The sequence below is a fragment of the Camelus ferus genome, chromosome 6 (genome assembly GCF_009834535.1).
Source record: "Camelus ferus isolate YT-003-E chromosome 6, BCGSAC_Cfer_1.0, whole genome shotgun sequence".
Classification (NCBI taxonomy): Eukaryota; Metazoa; Chordata; class Mammalia; order Artiodactyla; family Camelidae; genus Camelus; species Camelus ferus.
In genome coordinates this window covers 67,911,647-67,935,752 of record NC_045701.1, presented here as the reverse complement: position 1 = coordinate 67,935,752, position 24,106 = coordinate 67,911,647, and the positions used below count along the sequence as shown (strand labels likewise).

Below are 24,106 nucleotides of genomic sequence, written 5' to 3'. Positions count from 1 at the left end.
TTCCTAGAACATTAACGTAGTTGAAAAATTGAGACGTGTTTTGAAACCACATTACTTTAAATATTTTATTTATACCCCAAACAGATTTGCTCTGATTTTAATTTCCTGGCTTTAATGGATGCAAACTCATCAATAATATTTTCAAAAATCAACTTTTTACTTATCTCATTTTCATTTGAGAGAATTGCTGTCTTTGACAATTTCTCTTGTGTAAGTGATGTTTTGAAAGAATGTTTAAATTAATTTCAGCTTATCTGGTCTTCATTTAAAATGCAGACATTTTGTTCGTTAAGGGTTTTTGCATTCATTTGAGGTTTTTTTTTTTAATGTGAAATTAAAATATTATTTATCTTGATTGCTAATTTGGGAAGCCACTTCTATTTTACGACCTAATCCCAGCCCTCCCCTGCTTTCTGGAATGATTAGGAACCCTGATTAGCACTTTGAGAAAGGAGGATGGAGCATTGGTCTATGTGCTAGGTTGGGAAATCTTGAAGAATCCAATCAGGTCTCCTTTTCTGGGGTAGGACCTGAGTTAAAGGAAGAAAGAATTTTAAATCTAAATGTTCTTGGAGTTTTCACTATTTCATGGAACCAAATATCCTTCTTACTGAGATGAGATTAATTTTGTGACTTCAGGTGACCAGGAGACTTTTCCTTCTCTGAAGGGGACCAGGAAAGTCTGAGCCCTGCCCTGGATCTCACTGGGGAGTTGGGAAAAGGAGATGCACTGAGCATATCTGACCAGGACACAGGGGTCAGGGCGCCAGGAAGATTCTTTGGGGCTGCACCTTAGAAGTCAATTTTTGTGTTCATTGCATGGGTTATGGGAGGTTATCATTCTGTAAAGAAGTCTCACATATGAGAGGCTGTGGTCAGGGTGACTCCCTCGCACTTTTATGTTTTCATACTTCTCCAGACCCTGAATTTCAGTAGATCAGAATCACTGTCTGAAAGACGTGCCTCTTTTCCAGCACTCTTTGCACCGCTGTAGGAAAACACTCACTTTTCTCTCCCCTTTGAAATGAATGCTCCGTGATGCTATTTCTGCTCGTATGGAAGTCTGAAATATTCATCTCTTCTCCTGACCTTTTAATCAAAAACTAAAAGTAGGACCTATTCTAAATGGAAAATATCTTTTTAATAGAATGAATTTTAACATCAAGAAATCCCTTCAACTACCCTCTTCACCCGCCTCCCCAATTACAGTGTTTCCTTTTCAATCTCATTCAACGTAATCTTAGTTTTAATATCTTCCCCTTTCAACTATACTCCCCAGTAATTTCCTAAGGGAGTGCTGAGTCTTCCGTGTTACATATCTCTATTAGCTTTTAAGTCTCTCATGGCCATGAATACATCTAGTGCAACAACCCAATTATTTCAAGGGAGATTGGAAAGGGAAAAGGTACCAGTGAAGACAATTATGTCTGTGTGAAGTGGACTTAGTGCGACTGGCTTGAAAGCTTCGTGAGAAGGGAGGGCCCAATCTGAGACCTTAGGGAGTATAAGAAATAGGAACCAAAGAGAAGACTGCTAAAGTTTGCAAAGTTCACCCACCTTCCATGCCATGAGTGTTTCCATGGGTTACAGCATGTCACAGTCATTACTGTCAGGCAGCCACTTACAGGATCTCTTCCCAAGCACAGCTGCCCCAGGAGTTGCCTATTCACAAGCCAACAGGAACCTTGGAGGCCAAGTCAACACAACATGCTGTCTGAGTCTAGGAAAACTCTACATGTTAAAAACATGGGATCAGCTTTTATTTCTGCATAGAAGTATGCCATCTTTTATTTCTTGAAACATGCAACTCTCTTGGTCCTTTCTTTTTCCATTTTTGATAGAATTATGCTGCTGCTTCTTAATGCTGCTGTAAGAAACATATGAGGGTGAGTGTGGTCATAAACAGCAACAGAAATTCACTGCCAGGTAGAAATAAGGGGGTCATGGGGGCTGTGAAGGACTGGACAGTACAAGCCAAATATAGTGGGGACGGCATTGTCACCATGTGGGAGCACTGGTGATGTCCCCAGGTATTCCTACTGTCAAGAAATCCAGAGATTTATGTGCCACCTTCTCACTCCTAAATGTTTTAAGTTTTTTGTTTGTTTTGTTTTGTTTTTTAACATCACATGGGCCAATACTGATGGATGAAATTAATCCCATCCACAGGCTGGATTTTACCAGAGTAGGAGAACTTTGCAACATGTGCTGCCCACACACAGAAATTTTGGTGAACTCGGCTAAATATTTTTGTAAATAAACAAAAACTAAAAGAACTGTGTAAGTTGTTTAATTTGAAAGATATGCACATATATATGCACACACATATAGACGCCTATCATATATTCAGAAAATAAATTCAGGTAAATCCAGTGACGTGCTGGAGAATCACCAAGCCTTATTTAACCATCCATCTCTGGCTGCCCCGAACCTGGGCCTGTGCTCCTGAGAAAAGCAGCTCAGCTGCGAATCGACACCTGTGATTCGAAGTGAGTTTTGATTTGAAATCTTTGCTTGCTTTCTCTGTTTACAGCATCTTGATATACAGAGTAGATTGCTCCTTACCAGAAGCCATTTGGGCTTCCTGTAATATCTGAGTTTCTGCTTCTCTGAAACATGACTCCCAATGAGTTTTGGGGGTCCCAGGACCCTCTAAAGTAAAATTTGGGCATATCATGTAACTTTTTACTTTATTTTGTTTTAAAACCACCTAAACAAACCCACAAAATTTTATATTTACATGCAGTATTAAGAGACATCTGAAATCTGATTATCTTAAAAAGCTTTTTATTAGAATCACTTTCATATAAGAATACTGCTACCATAGGCTGGCTGTATCCAACTGGGGGACTAGCTCCCTGGGGAGAATTGAGCCCTGCCTCAGAGATCTATAAGGCAATTAGCATTTGGTGGGTATTTTTCCTGGAAGCGAGGGAAGAGAAGGCTGCAGCCACTCCTAGATCCTGCCCAGAGGCTGACCACCACGTTACAGGAGAAGGCTGTGTGATAGAAAGACCTCTGGGGTGTCATTGGATTAAATGACCACAGAACCAGACAAAGCTCTGAGATACCTGGGTGAGCAGAAACAGGAAGAAAGGGGAAAGCTTCAGAACACAATAAGGCCATAAACAGATCAGCAGAATCCAATCAAGTTGCAAAACATTCTTTTCTATTGCTCAGGGTCCATGTGACAGTGGGGTTTCTCTGAGAGGCTTGTAGCTGGGCCAGGAGAAATGCTCCCGCTCTCCCCGACCAATCTGAGTGTTTCTACCACTCAGTCCTACCTGGAGTCTACCCTGAAGGTGATGCAGGGTTGACAGCATTTGATCTGATCTCATATCTTCTCCTCTTTCTCCTCCTCCTCCTTTCTTTTTAAACAATCTTAACCATTTTTAAGTGTATAGTTCTGTCTCTATGAATTTGACTGCTGTATGTAACCTGGATAAGTGAAAGTATACAGTATTCATCTTTCTATGACTGGCTTATTTCACTTGGCATGCTATCTTCAAGGTTCCTCTGCGCTATACCGTATGACTTGATTTCCTTCCTTTTTAAGACTGGATAATATTCCATTATATATATAGACCACATTTTGTCTAGCTTGCAGAGTGGAAAAGGAATGAAGATATAAGTCAAAAGAGAGAACCAGAGAACCTGGGCTGCAAGGCCACTCCACTGGTGCAACAATTTTAGAAGGGTTCAAAATGATTCAATGTCTTCTAATAACCTTTAATGAAAAAGAATACAAAAATGAATGTATGTGTGTATATGCATGACTGAGACATTGTGCTGTACACCAGAGATTGACACATTGTAACTGACTGTACTTCAGTTTTTAAAGGGGGGGGGGGGGAGTAGGGAAATAAAATAAAAGGGTTCAAAATGTACTGCATATCCAGAGATGACTCCCCTGCATCCCTGACACCCTAGAACGCTCGTCACAGCCAAATCCCTCATGGCCCTTCATTGGCAACTTCAGCCCATTGAAATGATAACCTCAACCTGGGGATAGAATAATGGCTTCCTTTACCCCTGGGGAAGATTTAGATGTAAGGAAATGGCTAAGTACATCAATTCCATAGAATTAATACTTTTAAGTTTAAGAACAGATTTTGTGAACATTGGGACAATCTGTGTAGATTTGATGCTTAAAGTGTCTAAAATGTTTAAGAGAATTTGGAATGTCATGAAATGAAACCCTGCCTTGTGATTCCAATTTGAAAAGTAAGGTAGAGTAGTTAATTTTAGATTGTAATTTTTAAATTCATAGGTATTAAGAGAATTTTTTTACAACTTTACTGGAGCATTTAAGATCGATAGTCACTGATAATTTTACGAGATTTATTAGCTATGTTAGTGTTGTGTAAGTATTTAGGAAAGTTGTTTATAGTTCAGACATTTAAAAATGAAAATGGAACATATTACCTTTATAATAATGTTTAATAGATTTAAAAGAATTTTATTAACTGGGTTAAATAGGGCTATTTGATAAATAAAAATGTAAGACATAAATTAATGTAAAAGTATAGAGAAAAATAGGTTTTTGAATTTGTAACATTGCTAACTCAACTATTTATTTTAAAACCCCTAAATAGCTTTAAGTAATCCTCAGGGAGGCAGAAACATTGCTCTGGATGTGCAGGAGCTTCAGGAAGGCTTCATTCTAATGTTCCTCCATCATTGGCTGTGTGACCTTGGGTAAGTCACTCTGTCTCTTTGGTCCTTAAATTTTTCCTCATTTATAAAATAAGGGAGATGGCCTAGCTGGCCCCTAAAGCCCCTTTCAGATCTAATATTCTAGAATTCCAGGACTGCTTGTTCCATTTGCAATCCATTGACATGCTGAGGATTTGACGGGTTGCTCAGGAAGGCGGCCACACCTTGACAACAGTCGTGTTGGGCTGTTCTCCAAGGACTCTTTTAGTTTATGGCTTTTGATAGCATCCTACTGACTTATTTATTTTTAAAACTTAGGGAAATGTTTCCTTCCTCAAACCCAGCGAGGACAATAGGACAAACCATAAACAAGGAAAGCCTCATGATCTACAAAACACTCTGACTCTTCTTAACCATATCTTGACACAGACTTTTTAGATCCTAGTTGTTTATTCTGCCTTGTCCACAGAATGTCAAAAAAACCTGTCAATTCCATTCCCAGATTGGTCAGATCAAAGAAGTTGAACAAATCCAACAGTTTTACAAGACTCTGATTACCTTATAGGTAAAGCAACCAGTTGCTTGTCTTTTTGGCCAGTTATTAGCTGAGCCAGCTCTTCCAATGGGTAGGATTGACCAGGTGGGCAAAATTATGATGCTGGAGAGGTTGTTCCCGTATGTAAGTGGCATCTCCTACTTCCTCAGGGGTTTCTCTTCAATCCCTCCTGGAATTCTCTTTCCCCTCCACCAGGCCCTTCACTGTGTTGCAATCTCACTGTATTTGTTCTGGGCCACTTCTCAGCATCATCACGTGGTCCGTGATGTCAGTGTCCCGCCCCGGGATGTGCAGTGACCCTCTGTGTAACTTTGGGCAGGTTATTGACTTCTCAGAGCGTCATCTGTAAAAAAAAGTGTAATACTACCTACTTTGTATGATAGCTTTGAAGATTTAATTAACACATGCAAAGTGCTCAGCATGGAGCCTAGCACAAAGTAAGCACCCAGAAAATGGTATCTCTTTTAAATGATTATTAAGGACTCTTGAATTGGGAAGGCCTTCAACACATGGGTGGAATTCTCATCACAAAAGCCAGCCCACCTCCCACCCACCAAGTCCAGTCCCAGGACAGCATTATGCGGGAAAGACTGAGTCATCAGTCCCTAGGGAGACACTGAGGTTGACAGATGGGGGCTCGTGGTGCCTCTCTGGATAGTGGAGGTGGGGTCAGTAGATTTTGATTAGCCACAATTTCTTAACCATAAAATAGAAATAATTATAATACTGGCTTTAGAGTTGGCCTGAAGACTGAATGAGATAATTACATAAAATGTCTCCCACAGAGCCTGGTACATCGGAAGATCTTGATAAATGTTGTCAATGTTTAGAATGTGAGGTCGTCGAGTTCTCTCTTGTTTGCTAATGCAACCCTAACGCCCAGCTCAGTGTCCGGTTCAGTGCAGGAGCTCGATAACGCTGGCTGAATGAAGGAAGGCTATTAATATTGTCATTGTTTCCTTTGGAAAATTAAACAAGAAAAATCAATTCCTAATGGATAAGATTGTGTATCCACTTTGGACAAAATGCCCCTGAATCCTTAGGTCCAAACAGGGGATTGGTAAAATCTAACTGGGGAGTGAGACTGCCATCCAAGAAGATATACCAAAAGGTGGAGTCTTAGCTGGCAAACACCAGAGTGTACAGAAAGAAAGTGTTGCTAGTGGGGGGGAAGGGTGGGGGATGGTTTTAATGAAACCTTTGAAGCCGATGCAGATGTGACTGTGTATCTGGACCAGAGGAGATTCCAACCCTTCCCAGTAGGTGCAGAACAGAGACAGATACATCGAGCTTTTACAGTTTGATGATGCTGAACGCTGAGCTCCACCAACTGACTCCCTTGTCCTGAAGTCGGCTCTCAAAGCAGCCTTCTGGTTATAATTTAAGGAGCAGTTGCAAATGAGAAGTGTGTAGGCATGTTTGGCTTGGACAATGGTTTTTAAAACTTAAAAAAATTAATTCTAATATTTATAAATCAGAAAATTTATAACTCTGGATCTCACCTTCTAAGAAATCAGAAGTTCTGGACACACCACCCCCTGAACAGCAACAATTGGGTGGAGATCATACAGGCTGCATATTTTAGAAAGGGAATAGGGTCCCCTGTTCAGCATAACTTCCATGCCTCCTTTTCGCCTCACAGCTGGCCGCTTCGCCTCTTTACCTGCCTGGCCCCATAGGCGCTGAAGTTTCCCATCCCTGCAGACAGTCCACATGCTGACCAGTTGACACAGTATGTCAACGGTTATGTTTCTTGCTGCAAATTAATGAATTGTCACTTAGGCTTTTGCATCTGCCTCTTATACATTGGCTTACTGGGGGTCAGTCCCTTGGGTCAGCTCCCCTTGGAACAGATACACCAAAATTAAATGTGTGGATTTGCTCAGGGTGAGTCTCAGACTCCCCAGAGACTTTTTGCCTTAGCTGTCACCAACTATTCTCTGAGCATCATTCTTCAGTTTACCAATTATCTTCACAAATTTCTCAAAGCCCAGAGAGCAAATTGCCAGACCAGGCTCATCGTTTACCAGCTGAGTTGCAAATAAGACACTGACCAAATTCACTGTGAACCTACTACAGACGCCAGGAGAAACTTTGTTGTTTACGACTGCCCTTGAAGGACGCAGCCTTAGATGTCACCTAATTGTCTTGTGCATAACAAAAGCAGATGGTAAATTGCTCTTGACAGACTCATTTCTTCTTGGTTCCTTTGCCACCTCTTTGTGGCTTCCTTCATTAGCTCTTCTTTCCTCTCAGACAAAGCCCATGACCTTGGAGGCTTTTATATGTCCTTTCTGAATCTGTTATCACCCTTATAATGAAAGGAAGGTGTCTTTCTGCTACCCCAGCTCTAGAGCCAGAGACCACATATGCCCTCTCAGCTTGCAGCCTCTCCTCGGTTTCATCTCAGCAGGAAAAGGGTCTTTGCAATGTCTCACTTTTTCCCCCTCTCCTCACATCAGAGCAAAAGCATCTTTTCATAATCAGAAAAACCTTCGGCTTTCAACACAACCGGAAAGGAAGCCATTTGTTGCTCCCTGGGATGAGCTGTCAGCATGCGCTTGGCATTACCTCCCTCCGGGGGTGATAGATGTGCACTGAGCCAGCTGTACTTCTCAGTCAGTCCTCGTGACCAACGCAAGTCACATAAGGAGAACAATTTGTGGTCAGACATTAACGCTAACAGGCTGAAGTATGAACTCAACCCTTGGCTTCATTCCTGTTGCTCCAAACACTGCAGTAACCAGCCCAGATATCCACAGACCGCAAAATACCTCCGTCACTTGTCTTTTTTTTTTTTACAGTAAGGAAATATGAATTGAAAATACATACTCCAAAAAGGTATGGAAAATAACCCGGTATTGTATTCTACACACAGCAGGCTGGATGTCTGCAGTGGCTAGTGCTATGTAAGTGGATTCTTCTAGAAGTATCAAGGTTGATTATCTACCCAAGGTATGGTCCATAAATCCACTTACCACCCATCCTTCCCCCAGAAAACCCTAAGACTAAAAGGAGTTGAAGAAAGCAGCTCTTAACAGCCTCCGAGGACAGTTACAATTTTGTCCCTAGACCACTTACATTTCTAAGGCTTACTCACTGAGTTTCCAACATTTATCGAGTCCTTATTCCTCAGATATGCTTGGAACATCGCCATCACCTTATTTGCCCCAAAGGCTCAGGACCAAGAAGAAGTCAAGGGGCCTGGAGTTAAAGGGAAGTTGGAATTATCTCCAAGCCTATGTGACCTTAAGATCCACAAAGAAGTTAAATGTTTGCCCTCCTGAAAGGTAAGAGTTTAAATGTCTTATACTTCTGAAAATCAGATGTTCCTTCCTATCCTTTGGTAAGTGAAATAACTCCATAGCTTTAGAAAACTTGAAAGGGAGGGAAAATGTTTACCCCTTCTCTTCGGTGTGTCAGCACAAAGGTTTAATTCAGATTTCTAAAAACTTTACCTTTCAGGCTGAAATTCAGTCTGATCAGAGTATCCAAAACAATAAAGAGTCTGGGCAGAGCAGCTCAGAACTGACCACCATTTCCCAGGGTGAGACAAGGGGACATTCCTTAAAGCTGGAAAGAGCTGGCTCAGTAGCTGAAACAAGATTTAAACTAGACATGGAGTAGGTGCTGGAAACAACGAAAACAAATGAATAGCTGAAATAATAGTGAGGCAAACTAACAAGCAACTGAACAGATAAACTTGTGGAATTCCTGATCCCGGGAGGAGAAGTGGGCTGAAAACCGTAAATCCCCAGAGGGTTTTAACTTCTGTCCCCCGCACTCAGACTCCTGCAGAGCTGAACAGCCTTTGGCATCTTACCACTCCCATTTCTGTTGCTAGCTCTGCCTCCATCCCTTTGTCTCCTGCACAAGGAAACGTACTTCTGAGCTGCCTGCCCCCCCCTCTGTGAGCCACTGGGTTGTCAGGGCTGGCCAGCATCCAGCCCTCCGTGTCCTGCCACCATCCCAGCCTTACCTGCCCCCACCAACACATTTGTGAGGCCAAGAGAGCACCAGATGGACAGCAAGACACACGTCCTCTCTGCTCCTAGATTCATAACCATCAAACGGTGTTTCCCCTAGACTCAGCCCCCAGACAGGAGGGGCAGGGCAAGAGCACAAGGCCACATGCCAGCACCTTGACTCGCATCTTCCTCCCCAACTCTCACCCTTGAGCAGGCTTAGGACAGGAGGACCGCCTGTTACAGCATCAGGCTTCCTTCCCGAGCCTTTGTGTATGGGTACCGAATAGTACCTATTTGGCTTTGGTACTCGGAAGTTGAGTTTGCTCCCAATTGGAAATGTAGAAGTGCATTTGGAGATCCAAAACCCAAGAAATGTGTAGGTTTTTACTTGCCCTTTGCCCTTCACTCTGACAACTCTGCCCTGAGAACAAAACCTGACTGATGCTAGCTGGAGGGTAGAAACCAAGGGGAGTTATGGGAATGAAAACCATCACCCCACTGCACTTGCTTGTCCAAGGAGTTTCTAGAAACCCAAGAATACAGCTACACCACTCTTTTATAAAAGGCTTCTCCACCCACTATTTTACTGCAGCTAAGATGCTTCTCCCTACTGCCAGCGTTTGCTCTGCCTCCGTTCCTGCATCTCTCTCCAAGGTACCCAATAGAGTACCTCTTCACTGTGCTCTGACTGCTGTGTTCAAAGCTGGCCCCACACATGCGATCTGTCCCTCCTCAGCTGCTGTTCCCAGGCCGTGTGCTAGACCCCTCATACGTCCTGCTTCTCTGCCTCTTCTCCTTGGTCCCTTATACCTGAGCTGCAGCCCAGAGGTTGTCCTCCAGAGAGACGACAGGTTGTTGGCACGTCCACCGTGTCTTGGACACAGCCCTGGTGAACTCCTTTGATTTCCACCTTCTCCATCTTCTCTGCTCCTCCCTGACAGCTCCCTTTGGAAGAACTTCACACTCCAGCTTCCTGCCCAGGGGAACATCTGACTTTCCTTTCCTTCCTGGGATGAGGAACAGTCAGGAGGCTTAGGATGTAAACAGGAAGAAATCCAAAGATTTGGGGGCTTACGTGGCCCCCAAACTTACCTTTGGTAGAAAGAGAGCCTGGGTCTTTAGCAGAGGTTAGTCCTTTCAGTGCTGCCGTTTGTTTTCAGGGCTCAGCTTAAAGATGTGACTGTGAGCAATAAGAGTTATAGTGTTTGTTGCTGGTTTATCAAGAACCCTTTATGGCCTGTTTATATTGTGATTAATTGGCTTTACATTATTTTTCTCTGAAATAAGATTTGAGTACACAGAGGTGAATGCGGATAAACGCTGATAATTATATTACCTAATGTCCAACTCCAGAGGCTCAAGACATCACATAATATTACTTGTAATGAAAGATATTATTTTCAGTGTCATATGAGTTGGAGGAATCATATTTATTTATCTCATGACTTTTTTTTCATCCATATGAAATGTAAGGGCTGTTGGCCAATTCAGACAATTTTCCTACGTTAGAGGCCACTTTAAATGGAGATGACTTAGCAAGATAATTACCTCTCAAGATTCTCTTCAAAGAGGTTTTAATTAGAGTTCTCCATGCCTCAGGTTATGAGCTGGTTTGGTTTGATTTGGTTTGGATTGATTCTTCTATCTAAATAATTGATATCAACCTACTCCCTCCTGTCCTCCAGGAGAGTCATTCCCAACAGGCAAAAGTGAAGTCAGCTCCAAGGACAGATCCGGGCTCTCCAGTCTTCTGTGATGATTAACCCTCTGAATGTAGGGGTGTTGTAACTGTATCTGTCTTCAGGGGCAGGTAAGCACAAACCCACATAAATAGGAAGCGGGTGTGTGTGTCTGTAAGATATGTTTCAAATAAGCCACAGGTGAGAAGTTTACTGATAGCGGGTTAGGCAGTGCAGGAAAGTTCAAGTGTCATCCGTGCAGAGCAGATGTGACCCAAGGCTGGACCAAGGCCAGATTCTTCCCGGTGACTACCAGGGATGGCAAAGGTTAGTTACTCGGCAGGGGGGATTTGGAAATTAACCCCAAGGTGGATATGGCCTCAGATTAGGAGTGCAAGGAAATGACAGTTTGAGTCCAGCTTTGGAGAGAAGCGGCGGAGAGAGAAACCAGTCCCAGATGTGAGGAGCTTGGAGGGGGAAACGGCAATTTCCAAACTGAATCCCAGGAGGGAGGGAAGCCAGAAAAAACTTTGTTCTTGTCTCGAATGGAGGTTATCAAGAAGGAAGCGTAGCTGGTCAAGCTTCAGAAGTGAGGTGAAGTGGGGGGAGGGTATCATTCAGTGGCAGTGTGCATGCTTGGCATGCAGGAGGTCCTGGGTTCAATCCTCAGTACCTCCATAAAATAAAAATATAAATAAACCTAAATATATATAAATAAATAACCCTAAATAAATAAAAATAAGTAAGTAAAAGTGAAGGACTTAAGGTGAGAAGCCAGACTTTTCTGTGAAGCTATCACTACTTGTGAAACTGCCCATGGGTCACATTTAACCCTCGTCATGAAGAATAAAGAACTTGCCCTCTGACAGGAGGGGTTTCATGGATGGGACCAGTTCACATGGAGGAGAGATGAGGACCATGGCAGGGTGGCTTAGATGACAGAGAGATAAACTGACACGGGGCTCATCCCCATCCTGCCATTAACTGGGAGAGGACCTCGGGCACGTCATTCAGAGGCCTGGGGCCTCCGTCTGCTCATCCTGAGGAGAATCTGACAGTCCATTCGTCAGGCCGGCAACACATGTCATTGAGCAGAGGCCCCAGGCGAGGTCCGGGAGAAGCCTGCGAGCATTTCACCGTCTAGGGTGCAACTCAAGTCATCTCTAAGTTCCCTTCCCGCTCTAGAGTTCAACCTGCTGGGGAGAAGAGAGCTTAGGTTTGGGATACTTTGCTGCCCGATTTAATTCCCAGCCCTGACAATTACTAATTGGGAATTGGGAAAAGTTCCTTACCCTCCCTAAGGCTCAGGGAGGTGTCTAAAATAGGCATAATAAGAAGTCACTGTAAGAAATAAACAAGGCAATGCATTCCCCTTCCCTAGCCCGTGTTGCTACTGGGAGCCACAGCGTTCCCAGCCCCCAAGCATCTAAGGTCTGGCCGGGTGATTTGTTCTTGCCAATTTGAATGAAGCACAACAGGTGTGAGTCACGTTCAGGCCAAGCCTTACAGAAACCTTTCTGTTTATCTGCTTTCTTCCGTTTCCCTCGAGGGGATTGGGGTGGAGTTTGCCTGGCTCCATTACCTACTTATTTTTTCCTGTGAACTTGGTCACCAGCTTGCCCATTTCTCAATAATACCCAGTTACTATTTCTTTTTTAACCAGAATTGTAGCATAAATTATCTTAGGTAAAACTGACATTTTTAATTTTCTTATACAGAAATATTTTGTCTTTTCCAATTTGCTCAACTCTTATCTATGTCCCCGCAGGGGAATTTTTAAGATTCTTTAGTTTATTCCTTTGCACTTTGTCTTCATCACCTGGACTCTTTGGCCCTTTGTGTATAACAGTAATTTAATCCATTTATAAAAATGGGATGAGGGATGGAGAATTAAAACACTCTGCTTAGGAAATTTATAGCAATTCTGGAATGGGAGAATGGCAGCTAGAGAGGGGTTGGAGGTGTGAAAAACAGAGACTGCAAGGGAGTGGGGAGAAAGAAAGGAAGTTAGAGACAGAGGATGAATCTCCATACAGGTCTTTCCCCTGTGTTGCCTTCATCCTCCACCTTCTCCTTCCTTCTTCCAGGAATCAAGCACTCCCTACCAAAGGAATCCATTTTAATATCATCAATCCTTCTATACCTTGCAAATTTTTTGCATTTCAGTCTTATTTTTTCCCTCCCACCCAATAATGGCAGGGCAGCAGTGGTAGTGATGAAGGGAGCCTGGCTCACACTTCTGTTGATTCTCCACAAAATGACCCTGGTTGCTATACTGCATTTTAATAGATTTCAGATCTAAGTGGTTAGGATAACCCAGTCCCTCTGACAGTGGCCTAGGAAAGATCTCTTTTGTCTCTTCCTTCTTTTTCTTAGAGCTCAGAAGAATTTCCAGAAAGGGATCGAATTATGGGCAGCTTTGTCTTCTGTTACCTCTCTTTTATGTTTGAACCACAACTCTATGGGTCCTGCAATCCATGGGCATAAACCTCTGACCACATGGTCACTGACAACCCCAGGTCAGCCAGGTGGCCTGTGATTGCCCCCAGGAGCCATGTCTCCTACGCCCAAAATTACCTAACTGACCCCTTCGACGGTTTCAAAATGGCAGTAAGCAGAAGAAGCTATATGTACCCCATGTTGAGCATCATCTGTGGAATGTGGATGAAAGAACACACTACCTGCGATAAGGTGTAGATACAAGGCAGAATTGGGGGGTAAACTTACAAGCAGAAAGTAAGAGGAGACATGGGGCACCCCCTAAGCTCTCACTATCCCAACGAAAAGCCAGAAGCCAGGGCACAAATGGATACACCTTACCCTTGGCTTCACCTGGAAACTTTCCCTCTGCTGCTCTGCATTTTTATAGGGCAGCTGGACAGTAACCTCATAAACAGGAGAAAAGAATCTGAGCGTAAGCTCCACCTGTCCAGGGAGATGGCAGACCTGTGCTGACAGCAGCTGGAGGTCTTGTAGAAAATCGAGACTGCGTGCAGTTCCTTATGCTGATCCCAGGTGTCTTGTTGCCAGGCAACCTGCAGAGACCTCTGGGGTCATTCAGTGGATGATCTTGCTTGTTGAGCACTAGCATCCCAATCTCGGGACGCTGAGCACTAACACTGTGTTTTAGAGGATAGAGACCTAGAGGCATTGTGTTATAAATTTTTAAACTTTTTAACTTTTTTAACAGTGGTTGAATCAAAACAATTCAAATGCTTAGTTTGAATTTACAGTTAGAGATGCATGCAATTGGTCTCAATGCACAATTTCTTTCTGAATAGCCTTACCATCAAATAAATACACTTCCCATCACATGGTTTTCTGGCTATAACTTTTCTAAAGTACTGGCTTTTTTTTTTTTTTTTTTTTTTTTACTTTGTATTAAGAGAAATGTCCCACCTTTTCATCAGCTGGGCACTTCCTTCCCCTTGTTGTTAATCAGCCAGGGTCAGGACGCCTGCCTAACCACCTCTCTCACCTCCCCCCAGAGAGACTTCATACTCAAGAATCTTCTTGGGAACGTGGACGGAGGTCTCTAACTTCCATAGCTTCTTCCTGCTGTTCAGGGGTGTGGGCCTGCCTACCAGAGTAGAAGTCTCCCTGTATCTTTTCTAAATCTAGGTAATCTGACCCTGGGATAGGCTTCCATCCATGTAGCAGCAGAACCTTATTTTGAAACTGCTGGAGATGATTTGAAATGAAGTGGGAAAGTACTTGAATTAAAATGGCCTAGTAATCAGGGCTAAGCGAATAATTAGGGCAGGGCCTAGGGAGGGCGATGACCAAGGTAAGACACTGGGCATTTGCCCGCTGAGTTCTTCACCCTGTTTTCTGATGTTTTCTGCCTGCTCTTATAGACTTCTGATCTCTTCCTCTACCTGGCCTGATTGGTAGTAATTAAAACAGCATTTTTCCCTTAGAAAGACACAGGTCCCTCCCAGGCTTGGGGTGAGGAGACCTAGGGCTCTATGATTTTGTAAAACCACAGCTGCCAGAGAGTCAAGTTGAGACTGGAGTCGGCTAAGAGTCCAGGCAGTTTTCTCAGTAGTCTGGGCAGTGTCGCTAGAGAGTTGTTGAAAAACATGCAATGAAGTTCCTCCCGTGGCCGCTAAGAAAAACGAAATGAAGAAGGGAGGTACAAACTGGGAAGGGCAAAGTGTCGTGCCCCCAAATTATATGTATGTTTGGGGTAACATAGTCCAAAGAGCAAGTCCCAGTCCACCTGCTGGAAGACATGGAAAAGCTTTAAAGCCACAGATGACATGGACCCCAGTCATGGGGTCTACCTGACTGCGGTGTCAGTGCACCAGGGTGAGACTGGGTCTCCATCATTTTGACACTTGAGGACAAGGCATGACAGAGTAAGGGCAATTTATAAGTTTTTCAAAGAAAATAGTGGTCCCCTGTGCGGCCAGGTTTAGGGCAGGCAAGGAAGAAAGAAATGGGTTTAAATGTTGTGTGGCACTGAGCATCCAGAGCAGAAAAGGGGGACTCTGTTGGTTCTAACGAGTTGTTTTTTTTTTTCCTTCTCTGCAGATGCCTCCTGAGACTTAGGTAAGAATAATTGGTTTCTAGTCAAGGGAGGGGCAGTGGTATGATCCTGGGGGCAACAGCCTTGGTAACAAAAGGGAAAACTGCTATTAACCAGAATGCAGGCAATCTGGTGGACCCAGCATTTTCCCCCTCCACTGCCCCCACTAAAAAAAAAAAAAATCTCCATAGATTCTGTTCAGTCATGAACGTTCTAAAGGGAAATGGGGGAGTAATCTCAGTTAATGGTTGAGATAGGTGGTCAGACTCGTCGCCATGCCCAGTGCCTGCAGGCTTGTCCTAATCATCTGCTTGCGCCTGAGGACTCAGGGGGGCCTGGGAGACTTCCGTTTTTCTATGAACAAGAAGCAGGGTTGGGGGAGGTGCCCTCAGGGCCCTGCTCCCTTTCAGCACCAGTGACCACATAGTACATGATTCCATTCACGTGAAATGTACAGAATAGGCAAGTCTGTAGAGACAGAAAGTAGATTCGTGGTTGCTTAGGGCTGGGGACGAGGAGAAGAATGGGGTGATATCTAAGGAGTATGGGGTTTCTTTCTGAGATGCGAAAAATGTTCCACGGTTGACTGTGGCGATGGTTGTGCATGTCTGAGAATTGATTGAATTGCATACTTCAGATGGATGAATTGCATAGTATGGGCTGAATGTTTGTGTCCCCCAAGAGTGATATGTTGAAGCTATAAACCCCAACATAATGGTATTTGGAGGTCTGTCCTTTGGGAGATAATTAGGTTTAGATTACGTTATGAGGGTGGGGCCCTCAGGATGGGACTAGTGCCCTAATAGGAAGACAGAGAGATCCTCTCTCCACCCACATGCACTGAGGAAAGGCCATGTGAGCACAGCGAGGAGGTGCTGTCTACAAGTCAGGAAGAGGCCCTCCCCAACAGTGAAATCCACTAGCACCTTGATCTTGGACCTCCAGCCTCTAGACTTGTGAGAAATGCATGTCTGTTATTTAAGCCACCCACCTATATTGTTACAGCAGCTCAAGCAGACTAAGTCATAGGTATGAGAATTCTATCTCAATAAAGATGTTTAAAAAAAAAGAAAGGAAGGAAGGAAGAAGGCAAACACAAGGACTAGTGCCTCAGTTCATTTCCTCCTTGGAAATCAACTCTGCACAACAGGGCATAAGGTAGCTTTCTCTAGGACCCTCAAAAAACTCTGGAATCTTGTTATGCCTAAGTCTAGATTCCTGAGGCCTTCTTTATATTTGTATAACTAAGAGGGACTCACAAGGGAGTGATTCCTCTCAAATAAAAACACAGCAAGCTACACTTCTCAATAAGTTGTCAATAAAAACCCAAAGGAAACTACAGTGATGGTTTTATATGAAACAAAAACCATTTTTGATATAAATACAAGGGAGAAATAAAGTCCCGTTATGTTCTTCTCTTACTTCTTCTGCTCTGTGTGTAACACTGTTGATAGGAACTGCCTGCACACAGCTTTCCCAAAGCATGTATAATCCGCTTTGGGGATGGAGTCAACATCTGTATGTATTTGATGTTGGCCAAAACTACTCAAATGATTCCAAAGCTGATACGTCATTTCCCTAGTAATTAGTGAGAAGCGCTATTAAAGTTGTGCTTTGCAAAACAAGCCAAGTACCCCCTGTGTGAAATCCCCTAGAGGACTCTCTCTTAATTCCTAAGGCAGCTCATTCTGGAAAGGCTGATGGCTCCGCTCACGGTGCTGAACTATACTGTTGTGCTGTATTTAAAGGTGTTTAAGGTAAATTAATTGAGTCGCTGCTAAGTGTGAGCTCATCAGTGAAAGCACAACAAATCAGATTTTTCTCTGGTTTCAACAGCTGTCTTTTCACAGTCCCTGCTCCCCCCACCCCGCCCCTATGCTTGCTGTCTCTTTAAGAAATCAGCCTCCTCCAGAGCTGGGAGTTTCACTGTCTCTTGTGATTCTTGCTGTAGCTGCTCATCCCCACCCCGCAGCCCCTGATCCAAGCATAAGGATGACAGAACAGGAATCACCCAGCACATACATCACTGTGGCTGTCAGGCCTCTGCTCTAAAGCCAGGCTCTTGATTCTTTTAAGAGCTTCGAGCTTCTCACTCAGAATCTTTTTATACTTTTTTAAACACATGGTTATGACAGTCCTAGCTACCTGGTTTTCTAGCCGCCACAAGACTAGAAGTAGCTAATGTTGTGGGAGTCGGTGGGCTGGTACGTGGACAGTCAAAGAATTTTCCAGAGACAAAGGAGGAAGATAGCAAAGAGTTTATTAGATATGCTGCTATAGGCAACAGCGGGCACAGATGAGAGGGTGCTGAGGTCTTTTATGAGGGAGGGTAACTTAACTCCTTGTGCTTATGGGACATCGGACACAAAGGGCATCACCGGGGGCGTGATCGGCTTGTGCACAGTTCTCTGATTGGTTGATGTTGCAGTAACAGGGAAGAGAGTGGGTCTTGGAGGGGTAGGGCTAGGGATTTTGGTAGAGGGTTGTGACCAGTCCTGGTGGCTAGGCTTCCACTGTAAGGTTGATCACTGTCTAGAGTAGTGAGTTCAGCTAAAGCAGGTAAGTATTAAGAAAGGAATGTTTTTTGTTATCTTTAAAGGGCAGCAACAGGGGCCTTGGAGCAGGAACCTGCCAGATGTCTGTGGACTCCACAGCTAATTGGTTGTTGGAGGTAAGCCCCAGTCAGAGACCATAAGCATCAGATAAAAGAAAAGGAGAAGGTGAAAAACCCTGAACTTGAAAATCACAGCCATCACTTCACGCAGATGCAAAGAAACTTCTATCTCAACAGCCACCTGGGAGTTTATTGCTCTATAGAAACGAAGTTCCTGCCCTGAATCATGGTCCTGAGACGTGGAAACATTATACTATGTTCAAGATACTCTACTTCAAAGAGCAGAGAAATAATATAATAAAGTTATATATTTATGTATGGATGGAAGAGTTTCATTCAGAAAGGTAAAAAATAATTTAAAACATTGGCAGTTAGAGAAGAAAACGGTTGTCATGTAAGAGTTAACCTTTTTAAAACAGCTCGTACCTGGCTACTCTGAATTAATAAAGGTGAACCCAGGGCAAAGAATGCTTTGCTAACATTGGCAATTCTCATGTAGTAATATTTGGTGAAGTTCCAGAGTCCCTTCCTTAAGCAGATGTTGAGTGTTGAGGAGGTACCAGATGCTGAGCTAGGAGATAGGAAGAAATCAGACCTGGTACCTGCCTCAGAGAGCCTGCGCCTAGCGGGGAGGTGCATCTAGGTGCAGAAATAAGTACCACGCAATGTGGTGCTGTTTTTATCGACTGCTTCAGAGCCATTCAGAGAGCAGTGTATTCCTCCTGGAAGAGATGAGAAAGGCTTACGACAAGGTATAGCTTTTGAGATGTACCTTAATAGGGTTTTAAGGGTGATAATAAACCTCATTCATCCCCTTGGAGTTCTAACCAATTGAGAAATAGGGAGGAAAATTAAGAAGTAGGGAGGAAAATAGTGCATGTAAAACCGGATTCAAGAATGAGGCTTGGGTCTACAAGCGAAAAAAAAATCTTCCCCATGTGTCTCCTGTTGTCTAAACTTCAGGAATTGCACACAGGGAGTTCATAGGAAAATCAGGTGAGCAGGGCAGACTCTTAGCCAGCTTCAGGCTGAACTGTGACCTGCATCCCACAGGTTGAATGTGGAAGAGTGAGGAAGACCATCTGTGGGGAGTCATTTGAACCCATCAGCCTTGTGAAATAGAGAACTGTAACTGTGGGGGAGGGTGTCTAACTCTCCAGCCAGGTAAACTGTGCCTCCTTCCCTCCGGAGACACAGCCAAGAGGAAGAGAGAGGGGCCAGAGGTGCTCCTGTGACACTGTTCCCTCCCGGTGAAGAGAGCAGGTGTTCCCTCCCCTCTGCCCTGAAAGGAGGAGCACAGACAAGCACCACACGTCAACAGGTCCTGAAGGATAAACAGATTCAACAGGTAGGTGAGAGGGAGCATTCCAAGTAGAGAGGAAAAGCGACAGCAAAGCAGGGAGGTGTCAGTGTCCCAAGTGCCCTGGGAAATGGGCGGGAATCATTGCGAGTTTCTTGAAATATGTCAGTTTTCTAACCGAAGGTGGTCGATGCCCAGGAGTAAATCTTTCTATTTCTCTAAATCTAAGCCCTTATTTATTATCATACTCAGCCCAGGACCTAAAAACAGCACAGAAGGGCTTCACGAGTTTGTATATATCTTGCTTAGGGTTCACGAGCTTTCTGAACTGTGGAATGTTGTCTTTCATCAGTCTGGGAAACTTTTTAAGCATAACCCCTTTAATATTGCTTCTGTCCTTTCCCTCCCTCTGCTCCTTCTGACACAGGAAAAATGGGGCATGAGAGGATGGCCATGTCCTGGATCTCAGGTGAGCTCCTGGGACGTGCGCTGCCAAGTGAGGGTCCTTGGCTTCACGCAGGAAAGAACTCAAGAGGGAGCCATAGTAGAGTGAAGGTAGATTTATTCAGAAAGATGCACACTCCACAGACAGAGTGTGGGCCGTCTGGAGAGATGGGGAGAGAGAGAGGGAGAGAGACCATGAGGTGCGAGGTTGTTAGTTTTCTGGGCTTGGTAACTTCATATGCTAACAAGTAAAAGGATTATTCCAGCTCCTTTGGGGAAGGGGTTGGGAGTCCCAGGAACTGGGCCATTGCCCACTTTTTGACCTTTTATGGTCAGACTTGAAACTGTCATGGCACCTGTGGGAGTGCCATTTAGCAGCTAATGTATTACAATAAGCGTATAGTGAAGCTCGAGGTCTACCAGGAGTTGAATCTTTCACCATCTTGGTGCTAATGGCTCTGCCAGTCTTTTAATGGTTGTGCCCTGCCCCCTTCCCTCCTGTCTCACTTCTGAGACTCCAATTACCCCAAATGTCACACTGTTAATGCTTATTTTTTCATATTTTTCTTCTGTATAATTTGTTTTGAATGTTTTCTAATATCCTATCCTCCAACTAGTTAGTAAATTGTGCTCACAATCTGCCATTGAACCCATTCACTGAGTTCTCAGTTTTAGATATTGTATTTTTCAGTTCTAGAATGTCCATCTGATTATTCTTTTTATAGATTCTATTCCAAATGTGTGGTGAAATTCTCTGTTCTGTCATCGGTTTTGTCCATCTTTTCCTCTATTTTCTTGAATATATTAATCATAGCAATCTGAAAGTTCTTATCTGTTAATATCTGGACCATCTATGGGTTTGTTTCTGTTGTCTAATTTTTAAATTTAGTTATCTGTGATATGATCTTGCTTTTCATGTGTTTAGTAATTGTTTATTGAATGCCAGGCATTTTGATAAAAGACCTGTAAAGGCTCTGGGTGATGTTCTCTCTCCCATTTCCTCTGTTAAGCATTGGGCAGGAGATTGTTCATCAGAGATTGAGCTGAATCAGGGCCTGGATGCAATTTTGGTAAGAGTTTTGACAAGACTCTGTCTGTCTCCTGGGGTGCTTGGCGTGTGACTCCCTCAGAGTCTTCAGTTAGAGCCTGGAAGGTCTTTGTCTCTTTAACCCTGAAGACTGCAGGAGATTCAGTTCTGCCCTTCACAGGTTTTCCAGCTTAGCTTTTTAGCTCTGACCTCATACAGATTCAAAGTTTAGTGCACATCTTGAGAGGGAGCCTAGCCATCTGTCGAGGTCCCTCTAGTCTTCAGTTGTGACACCCCAGTTTCTCATAAATATCATAAGCTCTCTATCTTTCAGCAGCAGGCTTAGAGGCCAAACCTCTAGCAGCTTCTGGAATTAATGTGACCCCCAGTAAAAGGGGCCTGTGGAATCCCAGTGTCCATGCACCACTCTCCCTACAGCTTTCATCTGTTGCCTTGTCGTCGGTTCCCTACCACCTGACCATTTTAGTTTCCTCAGCACCTCCAGACCATTGGATATTTCACTCTGCCTTTTAAAACTTTTCACCTAACTCTTGTCAACCCCCACAGCCTCAGATTCAGGAAAGGTTTCATGGGGGAGCTAGCCATGTCTTTGAGTCTCCTAAAATCCCTGCTTGGAGCAGTGCAGCCCCACAGAACTCCTGAGAGTTTTGCTGATTTCTCTGCCCCCTCCCTAGCATGGCCTCTGCTGGTCCTCAGCTCAGCCCAGAATCAGAAAATGACCCAGGGGAATAAAGGGCAGCCAACTGTCCGCTCACCTCTAGACAGTCCTCTCCTTTCTGAAATTTTAGTCCATTTATCCTTGCAGTCTTCTCAACTCTCTGATGCCATTAAAAATAGTGGGGGACAGACGTTACTCTGGTGAACCGCCCTGTGTCTGGTGGGGCAGGGCTCACAGACGGAGCTGTGGGACTGGAAAGGCTCTGAGGCTTCTCCCACTCCCAGGTCATCATCCAGCCTGGCAGGCGCGCGGTGGCTTTAGGAATGGGATAAGAAAAAAGGTTTTAAAAGCAAAGACTGCTTAGAAAAGAGTTAAGCAAAGGGTTGCGGCTCAAATTTTGGCCCTCACATGACTCAAGTGAATGAAAAACGAGCAAAAATATTTGTAAATCGGGAGATGTACACACACACACACATCTAGATTTCTGTGGTTAATTTAAAACCGAAGTGATCTTGTAACCAGGCTTATAGTGTCAGTAGAGAATGCTGTGCTGAGGTGGAACATGCCCCCTCTAGCAGAGCCTGGGGTGAGGTAAGTGGGAGCAAATGCCTGAGAGCAAATGCCTCCTTACATTTTCACCCTGATGCCTCACTCTCCTCACCTGCCTCCTCCAGGCTGGTTCCCACCCACCCACCCCTGCTTCTCTTGTCCCAACAGCAGACACGGCAACTCCAAAAAGCTCATTCTGGAAACTGTCCCTCTTTCCTTCACTGCTGCTTAAATGGAGTGTCTGTATTAATTACAAACAACGTCATTATCCAGTGGGAAAGCGCATCTCTGCCCCTTCACACACCACCCCCCGCCCCGCCCCACACAGCTCAATGGCGCCTCAAACCAGAAGCCAGTTGCTAGGAGACCAGCTGGCAAACTTCAAGAGATGAGTGGTTTCTAGGTTTTCTCTCTGAAGTTCTCTACCCAATCCCAACTCAGGCCAGCCTATCAGTATATTAAAAAAATAATAAAAATGGAAAGAACACACACACTCTCCCCTCCATAACTTCAAAGGAGACTTTGCATGTATTATTAGAGAAATAACAAAGCTGTTTATTAACACAGAGTAAAATATAGTCTCAACTTCTTAAAGTTTTACCTGTAACGCTGCTGTCTGCTTCCTTTAGGATTATCAGCATGCTGTGTTGGCGATAGACACCCCTATGAAGTTGTAAGGGCTTTTTTCTTTTTCTTTTCATGTTCCTTCTTCTAGAAATATGAAGGTGATGGGCTGGACCATAGAGAGAAACCTTAAAAAAAATAAATTAAAAGAAATAAGATACTCTTCTGCACTGAATTTGCAATGCAAAAGCTCAACTTGGTTGGTCCAATAGCTTGGATCCCTTAGAAGATGTGGGAATCCAGTTAAATGATGAAAGTCCTAAAAATTCACAGAGAAAATATGCAGCATCAATAAGGAATTATTCAATATAATGTGCCAGTGGCAGATGGTAAACAGGATGTTGAGAAATTGAGATCAGGGTCTCCGAGACAGCGAGCGGCTCCTGTGTAAACAGGAACCCTGCCGGGCATCCTGGGTGGGGATCCTGTGAGCTCGTTCAGCATTTCCTCATGTTTTCCATCTGAGACAGGCTGACCCTAGTAGTATCCAGGAACCTGTCCTTTATGACTGAAAGATCTGGAAGGATTGGGAGCACAGTCCCGCTTGGAAAGACCACAATATTTGCTATCTAGCCCTTTAGATAAAAAGTTTGCGGATCTCTGCTTTCAACGAATGCCTAAAATTTTAACTTCTTTGGTTCTTCCCTTAGAACAAGAATATTATCTTTAACGATATTTGCAAAACAAATTAGAGACATTCATTAACCTTCACTGCTTTGTTTTCCCCTATTAGCTCAGTGACAGCTATAAAGAATGTTAGTTGTTCCCCATGACTTTTGTCCCTCCCTAGTACAATCTAGTTAAACTGGATGTATTATATGTATGGTTTTTGCTCACTTTTTTTTTTCAGATTCCACATTGCAACTAATCTTTATTTGTTTTTCAATGAAGTATAGTCGATGTACAGTGTTGTGTTAGTCTCTGGTGTACAGCATGGTGATTCAGTTATGCTCACGTACACACTATACATTCTCTTTCGTTACTGGTTACTACAAGCTATTGAATATAGTTCCCTGTTCTATACAGTAGGATCTTGTTGTTTACCGTTTGTATATAGCAAAGTTAGTGTCTTCACATCCCACATTCCTAACTTATCCCTCCCCTCCTTTTCTCACTTTGTTATTCATGAATTAGCAATCTCATTTTGAATTCTCCCTCCTAGAAAGGGATTATTTTTTTAATCCAAACTACATATTTTGGCCATTCTATCATCAAATTTTAAAATCATTTCGATTAAACTTTATAAGTACCCATTGTTTTCTATAAATATTGCACTGTTAGTGCCGTCAAGAGTGTCATTGTATTTGGCTCAACATTAGACGTATAATATTTCAGGCTTAGACACCTGTTTCCTTATTTTTGTTGAGTATCTTAACTGTTGGCTGTTTATCCACTCTGCTGTCCATTTTCGTAGAGGCGTGAGTGCACTTTGACATGTAAACCTGCCCACCGTCAGTGTTTCCAGTTTTTTAAAAAATT

General features: G+C 43.6%; 1 long non-coding RNA gene across 2 annotated transcripts; it reads right to left on the bottom strand.

Moving 5' to 3' along the window:
* Positions 1–4,315: 4,315 nt before the first annotated feature.
* Positions 4,316–22,973, bottom strand: LOC116664335. Of its 2 annotated transcripts, XR_004320813.1 has the most exons (4): positions 22,605–22,973; positions 21,552–21,769; positions 10,273–10,360; positions 4,316–5,555 (listed from the first exon to the last, which is right to left on the bottom strand). It is a non-coding gene; the product is annotated as an uncharacterized LOC116664335 (long non-coding RNA). The 2 variants fall into 2 exon arrangements; XR_004320812.1 differs by lacking the exon at positions 21,552–21,769.
* Positions 22,974–24,106: the final 1,133 nt, after the last annotated feature.